Here is a 9109-nt window from a genome sequence, read left to right on the forward strand (position 1 = left end):
GCTGCACCTATCTGTAAATAATGTTGAGAACTGGAATTCAGCAGAAAGTTCAGATCAATAAAACTGTAACTATTTTCCAGGAGCTGCTGAAAAAAGTTCACACTGTCATGTAGTACAGATACAATTCTGACATTCGGGATTCTCACATTAAATTTATTGGTATATGGCAGCAGCATTTATCATACATGGTACTTGGCTCATGGAGGAACAAATTACAAAATGAACCAGCAACAAAATTGTTCAGTGTATCAGAATGTGAAGAACTAAGTCATCACAGAGAGAACAGCATATGTGTAAACACTGCACTCCTTGTTTTATTTCATTAGATGCAAAACAGATGCACAAATCTTGGCATAATTTATCAGAAGTAGCTCCCATTAATGGAACTTGTGTTACCCATGACAATAAGGATTATTGATTCCAGTGGTTTTATTCTATGCATGAATGAATCTAGATCCAATTCATTGGGGATTACTCTAAGGTAAATGCATAAAGGGTTGGTGCCAAAATAGAATTAATTTTATCCTATTGCATTTTTATTAACATTGATTTGTATGAGTCAGTGGGTATATTTTCTCTATTAAAAATCAGATACAGTGCTTCCTGTATTTTGGAACTTTTTAATAAACAAACCTGATTGAACCTGGAAGTGGTTTAACTAACTTAACTTAATTTGTAGCATTAAGTTAGCCTAAGGCAGAGAAAACAAGGAAATTGGGAGGGAGGAGTATCAAAATATGAAAATATTAAGGCTGTAGTCCTCACCAGGCTTCTAGGGAGGAAAGTTCATTAAATTCAGCGATACCCACACTAGAAGAAACTAGATTTTATGTTAACAGTTTGGGATACTCAGATTTTTGGAATAGTAAGAATGAGAAATAGGAGCAAATTAACGCACCAGTGTGGCTATTTGAAAAATACTCAGGATGTGTACAAATTTATAACAGAATTTTTATCTATGTATCACTCTGTAAAATGTAATGCTAAAGTCAAATTCTATCCAAATTCATTATCTGTGTGCAATTTCAAATTGTAATACATTTATATAATAAATACATTTCAACAATGTATTAAACATTGCTGTAGTTTTATGTATTCTTCCTAACATTATTCCCATGCTATGGCAGGGTCTGCGTAAAACTCACTTTTTACAACTCTGTATCCCTTAATTAGGGGTAGGGCGACTGGATGGTGCTGAGCGTTTATTGGCCGGATGTCCTTCCTGACACCATGTGGAGTTCGCAGCAGATTTTTTTTCTTTGTGCCCTAGGAGGGAAATATATACTGCTATCTAGGATTGAACTCTTCCGAGTGGGAAGTGAGCATCTTCACCACTAGGCCACCATGCTGCTCAAATATATATAGATATAAAACTACAATGTTTATTACATCCTCCTGTAGATTTTGAAATTTATATTTGGTAAATAAGTGTTTTAAAGGTATTAAGAGATTTTTAAAATGTTTAACATAAGACTATATTATTTTAAAAGATATATGAGATAAAATGTGTAAGATTTTAAGATGAAAAAAAATTTTTTTTTCTTTGAAGGAAAGAGGATTAAACTCAGAATTTCACTAGGGAGTAATGTTCAAAAAGAATGATGTTCGAGGGTATAGAAATGGAATTTATTCATGATTTTTACTGTTTGTAAGACTGCTAAAGTATTGGATTATACATCAAGAAAAAGTTTTTTTATAAGTAGGAAGAATGAATTTAATTGGTTTTGAGAATTTATAAAAGGGAGGTTGATGAATTGGAGCAAGGGGAGTTAAAGAACATGTGGGAGTTTTGAACTTTATAATTAGTTAGTTTATTTTAGCATACGTTTGTTAGATGCTATACCCTGTTTTTGCTCTGGGAAGTTGTGGGGGTGGGGAGGGTGGGATAAGGGATGGGGTGGGAAAAAAGTGGTGAATAGAGAAATGTTTTAGCAGAAGAAAGTATCTACGAGTAGAATACAGGAGTTGCTCAGACACTAAAGGAGGAAAATATTTCACAGCAAAGAAGTTAGAAAGGAGAGAGGAGGAGGGGGTAGGAAGAGGAGAGGGATGGTGAGGAATGGAAGAAAGGAGAGGAGGAAGGGAAGGGAAGGGGACAGGAGTAGGAGTGAAGGTGAGAAGGGGGAAAAGAAGAGAGAAGTGGGGGAAAGGAAAAGGAAGTAGGATGAGGTGGGAGAGGAGGCAGGAGAAAGTAGGAGAGAAGAGGGAGGGAAGGGAAAGAAAGGAGGAGAAGAAGAAGGTTTGTTGTGGAATGAGGGAAGAAAGAGAAGAAGAGCAACTCCGAATGTAATTAAAATGTCTTATTTTAATGCTTTCTTTAAGGGAAACATGTATATGTAGGATTTCTTATGTATAAGAAAATGTACAATTTCTATTATGTCAGGAAGGGGAAAGGGTGGGGGGGAGAAAATTGTATTTCTTATAAAATTTTTAAATTAAAAAAAAATCTTTTCAAAATAACAACACTCTAGTATGATAATCATTCAACTAAACTCCAACTGCTAATGCAGAAGCAGGTTGATGAGTTTATTAATCTGTGTGCTGCCCATCATCTAGAAGTGACTCTATGATCAAGTCCAATTTATAATTGACAGAACATGCCAGTAAGGTGTGCTGCTTGTGATTGGAGATTGGAATGTCAACATTGGAAACATGAAAGAAAAAAATATAATTGGACTGTGTGGTTTAAGAAATCAAAAGAAGCAGAAGATCGACTTACCAATTTCTGCCACTTCACTAATTTCTTCATAGCTCATCTTGTCTTCCAGCAGCCAAACTGATGTCTCTGTGCATGGATGTCACTAGAAGGAGTGTATAGAAATCAAACTGACTATATTATTGCTAAAAGGAGGTGCACAATTATAATATCAAAGACATGGCTAGGTGCTGAGAGTGGAACAAATCTGCTCTTGTACTAGTTGCAAGTTAACATAAAGAAGAAAGCCAATCAGTTTCTGTTATATGAACTTGTGCATATATCCACCATTTTCAAGGAGTACATCAGGAATCCCTCTAAAATCTGGACTTCTTTGATAAAAAAACCAAAGGAATTGTGGTATGAACAAAGAAGTTAAGGGTGAATGTGAAAAGAGGCTGCCCAAAATAAAGGAAGAGAAGAAATAAAGTAGACATTAGAACTAACCATGGAAATTGCTGAGAAGAGAATTCAAAGCCAAGAAAGATAGAAACATCAGAAAACAATTTAACAAAGAGTTTCAGAGAGCTATTAGAAGACAAAAACTAGTATTGCACAACATCTGCAAAGACATTGAAAATGGAAACACATAAGTAAAGTCTTTCAATGGATATCTGAACTCAGGAGGAGGTTCCAACCACAAATTGGTATGATAAAGAATATCAATGAATAGATAGTAATTGATTCCAAGGATATCAAAGATGGAAGGAGTATATCAAAGTACTGTACAGTAGAGATGTTAACATCCAAGATACGTTAGAAAATATTCCCTTTTAAAAGAACCTCTAATACTGGAAGATGAAGTTAGATCACTACCAAATTGTAGAATACCCATATGGTAAAAAACAAAAAAAGAATCAGTCAAGGTTCTAACTAAATTATGGCAGTAAATCAGGACGACACAATGGCTAATAAATTGGAAGAGATCAGTCTACATTCCAACACCCAAAAACGGAGATTTAACAGAATGTACAAGCTATCACACTACACCCTTAATTTCACATGCTATCAAATTAATGCTTAAAATTATCCAACACAGATTAGACCCCTACATGGAAAAAGAGGTGTTAGATATTTAAACTAACTTTAGAAAAAGCTGAGGATCATTAGAGATTACTACTGATATATAATGGATAATTGAAAAAGCCAAATAATATTAAAAAGAAATCAGTATGTGCTTCATTGACTACTGAAAGACTTTTGATTGTGTTGATCATGTCAAGTTGGGGAATGTGTTTGGAAAAATGGTGATCTGAGAACATCTCATTGTCCTAATGAGAAACCACATTATGGACTGAGCATGATGAAATAGACTTCAGCTTCAGCTTGACAAAGGAGTAAGATAAGGCTGTATACTCTCGCCTTATTTATTCAAGGTACATATTTGAATATATATTAAGAGAAGCTGGATTGGAAGAAGAGGAGTACGGTTTTAAAATTGGAGGAAGGGGTATCAATAGCCTGTACTATCCTGATGACACTACTCTAATAGTAAAAAATGTGAAAGATTGCAAAGTCTAGTAAGAAAAGTCAAGGAGCATGGTGAAAAAATGACTAAAATTAAATACAAAGAAGACCAAGCCAAAGAGGGCAGCCAACTATAGAATAATTCTAGTGATATATGGTTGCTGTCTTTTATGACCAACCATCAACCACAAAGGATCAAACATCAAGAAATATGCTGCGGGCTAGCACTTGACTAGCATAGAACATTCATGAAGGCCTGTAAAACATATTCAGATACTGTAATGTATCTATACCTATAAAGATCAAAAAATGAAAGCTATAGTATTCCCTTTGATATTCTATAGAAGCAAAAGTTGGATATTGAAGGAGCAGAAGTGTATTGAGGATTTTGAATTTTGGTGTTGGAGAAAACTCCTGGGAATTCTGTGGTCAGGAAATAAGAAAACAAATAGATCAAACAATTCAACTCACAGACACAAATGATTGGGCTCCATTTATCCTACTTTAGACATACTATGTGAAGAACTAGTTCTCCAAAGAAGGCACTAATGTTGGGAAAGATGGAAGGACAACCAATGGTAAGGTGGATGGACTCAGTTACAGTGGCCATGGATGCCCTATTCAGAGATCTGAAAGATCAGATTGGAGTTTGTAATGGAGGAAATCGATGTGGTCGCTAAGAGTTGAACCAACTTGGTGGCACATAACGAAGGTCAAACAAGTTTGTCACACATTTGAATACTTGATATGCATCCTTGATATTGTACATAACTGTCTATGTTTAACAATCAGAAATAAAGGCATACAAAAATAATAGGAAGACTTTTCAATATAAAAATACTACTACTGTTTGGATCCTATTGCTTCAACCTTGCTGAAATAACACTGACTATATTGCAAACATTGCATAAATGGTCTGAGTTTTAATGGTTTGTCTTCTTTTTATTTCATCATATGAACAACAGCTTCACTCAAAATTAAAGCATCCTGAAGGTTCCCCTTCTTTCTCTGGGGTCAGTATCAGTCAGGGCTGGTGCTGGAGAAGAAGTCCAGCCCTAGGCCCCTATTATATGGGTTGCCTCAAGGCTCCCTTTCCTCATACTTAACATCTATATATAGCCGTTTGATAGAGGTCATCCGCCAGCATAGTGTTCGGTATCATCAGTATGCTGATGATACCCAATTATACATCTCTACTCCACGCCAGGCAAGTGGTGCCATTCAGATGCTGGCTCAATGCCTGGAGGCTATAAGGGCCTGAACAGGGAGAAACTCAACCCTAGCAAATGAAATGGTTGTTTTTTTAAGCCACCCTGGGTCAGGAACATTGGCATCTCTGACTCTATAGACAGGGAAATGCTCCCCTGAACAACTCTGGTGCACAATTTGGGAGTCCTCTTGGACTCAGTGGTCCTGCTGGAAGAGGTGGTGGCAGTCATGGTTAAGGGAGGTATTTGCACAAATCCACCAATTTTGCCCATTACTGGACTGGAAGGCCTTGCGTGGTCATCTGAGCTTCGGTCACCTTCCACTTGGATTACTGCAATGTACTCTACACAGGGCTGCCCTGGAAGACCACCTGTAAGCTGCAATTGGTACAGAATGTAGCAAGTTGGGTATCCTGTGGTTCATCTGAGCAGCACCATTGCTGTTGGTGTGTTCAAGATGCTACATGACACAGGCATGGCTTGTGGGAGCATCTTTCCCTGAGGATATCTGCCAATCCTACTAGGATAGGGTGTATGCACTCCCCTTGCTTAAATATTGCCATCTAATAGGACCTTTAAGATGTGCCGTTTCAGTGGCCATTCCAGTCGTTTGAAGTAGCCTCCCACTGGTGATCAGAGAGACCCCCTACCCTTAGGTAGGGAATACCTGGCTCTTCCCTCAAGCATTGGGCTAGGAAAGGAGCTTAGCTGTGAGGTTGTTTGGTTCTGTCACCGGAGGGAAGGGTATGTTTTTAAATATGGGTTATTCAGGTGTCCCTGCATGAGATAGGTGACCATGCAAGTCCTGTACATTAATTACTGGTAATAACTGGAACATCATATTAACAAAATACAGCAAGGTTTTTTTCCCCCTAATGAATACAGCACATTTATCTCAGACATTACAATCATTCCACATTAACCAATAACAGTACCCAGTATTTTGAAAAACTGTATACTTTAATGAATTTAGTAACATCAAATCAAAAATACAAAAATTATGAAAAAGTCACAAGTCTGTACATTATTGTGGACCATATGAAAACTGGCTAGAAAATATCCTTTATTAATCCTAGCCTACATGTTTGTAGTAGATAGAGGATAGGTATTACCATGCATTTGTGAGCATTAACTTAAATAGGAAAAGATAAAGAAATATGTGCACTATATAATACACAAAAAGTATGTAAGTATATGACATGAAACACTCATCAAAAAAATCATAAATGACTATAAACTGATTTTCAGTTTCCTAACAGTTTTGGCTTGTTCATTTTTTTAAATTACTTTAAATAGTAGTACAAATTTAAATATTTAAAAATATTTTCTCTATGACAACCATTTATTGGAAGACAGTTTGAGTTTCTTTTTAACCATATATTATTAAAGGAAAAAGAAAAATATACTGTGTTTTGGTGGAGCAGGCTGTACAACCCATTTGTTTTTCTGTTAAAACAAGTGATATCTGGAATAAAAAACATCAGGTAATTCACATTTTTAGAATTCAGAACATAAAACAGTGATTGATGAAATGCCAAAATAACGATGTAATCATTTTTATACAGAACATCAATTAATGTTTTCTCATTGCAACCAGATGCTAAATTATATTGGAGGGCAAATTCAAATGTTAGAGTTTAACAAACTGTGAAATTAGAATATTATGTTCCTTTGAGAAAATTAACTACTTTGATCTTGTATAATACCTAAAATTATTACCGGTAGTTCTTCAGTTTAAACAGAAAAACTCTTTAAAAAGATTAATTTGGAACCAAACCTCAGTGATTTCAATGTTTAGATGAGGCATTGTTAGATACTTTATTTTTGTGACTCTGCTAATAATTCTCTAAAGAAGGAACTTTTTTTCAGAATAAAGACTGTACTTAAGTGTTAAATCTCTAAGCAATATCCTTCAAATGTAGATGTGGATAAAAATAAATTGCAAAAATTAGATTTGAATAAATGAATGAAAATAAAATGTATTGTTGCTACATATTTGTTCTTTCATTTGCTGTTATCCTATTGTTTGCACTTTTTGAATACCACTAGAAAATAAACGCTGTGGCATCTACTATGACAGGTTTCTATATATTTCAGTGAATACTGGAGATCTGATTAAATTTACTATGATTTTCTGTCCTACTATCGCAGCACCATTGAGTGTCTTGACATACGGCATTCTTGCATGGCATGGAACAGTTCTGCAGCAGATAAAAAAGCTCTACAGAGAATCATTAAAACTGCCCAGAATATCATTGGGCTCCAGCTACCAGCCCTGGATGACATCTTCGCATCTCGCTGTTTGAGAAAGTTGCATAACATTCTCAGAGACTCTTCCCATCTTGCTTACAATCTTTTTGAACTGTTGCCTTCTGGCAGAAGATTAACAATTAAAACTCGGATCACACATTTTCTGAATAGTTTTTATCCCAGAGCGATAATTGCACTCAACAATGAATTAAAGGGCCATCATCAGTGAGTTTACTTGCGTCTGTTGTGTGAATGTTTGGGTGGTTCAGGGGCGGGGAATTTGAGGTGGGTAGGGGTGTGTTTGGGGATTGTTATGTGCATTGGGCCTGGTCTTTGGGTGTTAAGTGAATTTCGTTGCATGGGCATACTTTGTATATACATACAATGACAATAAAGTTAAATTTAAACTTAACTTAAAAACAAAAGTTCAATGACTGAGCGATAGTACCAGAAACACTTTTGGTTCTCACCACAAATTTATTCCCAAAATATGACGCCACCCAAGGCAATAGGTGTCTTTCAAAATGCATTTTCTTTTCTATGACAAAACTCAACAGGCCTCATAAATAATTTGCATAAATTAATTTATAACAATCTTCTCAAATATTGTACTAAGTTTCTGTGTGAAACACTGAGGTCATTTTAATTGGAGGAATCTTTTTAATAAATCTGATTTATTAAAACACAAAAATTTGTATATTTACTTCCATAATCCTGAGAAGCTCTTCCCCATCCTTTGACAATTGCCACTTAAAATTAAAACAGAAATCTGACACAGCAGTATAGTTACATCTAGATTAGCCAATAGTAAGTAAGTTCTATTGGTTTTAATAAAATGGAAGAGACTGTTATAAGACTGCAGTCTGAAATTAGAACTTGAAAGTCTCTTTAGTTTATTGAATGAATACAAATTTCAAAGATGGCTTAAGAATTGGTGAGAAGTGAAATGATAGGGCTGTGAAATATTTTAAAAAATCACATTTCTTAAGTTTTATCAACTAAGTCCATTGTGTTATTTTAATTGTTAGTTTAGTATATGTTATAATTGACGAACCAGTCATAGTCCACCTACAACTTCTATTTGTAAGCCTTTTTCAAGATATGTTTTAAATTGATGGATAAGAACTATTTTGGATAACATTTATAAACCTTCAATTGAAATATTTTCTGGTATTTTAGAAATTAATATGGAAGCTATGTCTTCTTTAAATACCCGTCCCAAATAAGTAGGCTATTGCATCTGTAGCAGAAAAAAAAGTTCTATTTTTAAAAAATACAGAACAGTACTACTGTCCTACTGATCTGGGGGAAAAATTCCTATGAATAAATGGGATTTGTATCCAGATGAATATAAAATTGCAATTATAAGGTAAGAATGAAGTATATCTATTTCCAGTAAATATGCATATGCTAAGTTCCCACTTTCAAGCAGTGCTGGTTTATTGCTTGTAACCAAATGCATTTGACAAATTTTTCTTAAGCAGGAAAT

This window comes from Pituophis catenifer, unplaced genomic scaffold (assembly GCF_029215685.1).
Source record: "Pituophis catenifer annectens isolate HBS135680 unplaced genomic scaffold, rPitCat1.0.hap2 SCAF_1, whole genome shotgun sequence".
NCBI classification, from domain to species: domain Eukaryota; kingdom Metazoa; phylum Chordata; class Lepidosauria; order Squamata; family Colubridae; genus Pituophis; species Pituophis catenifer.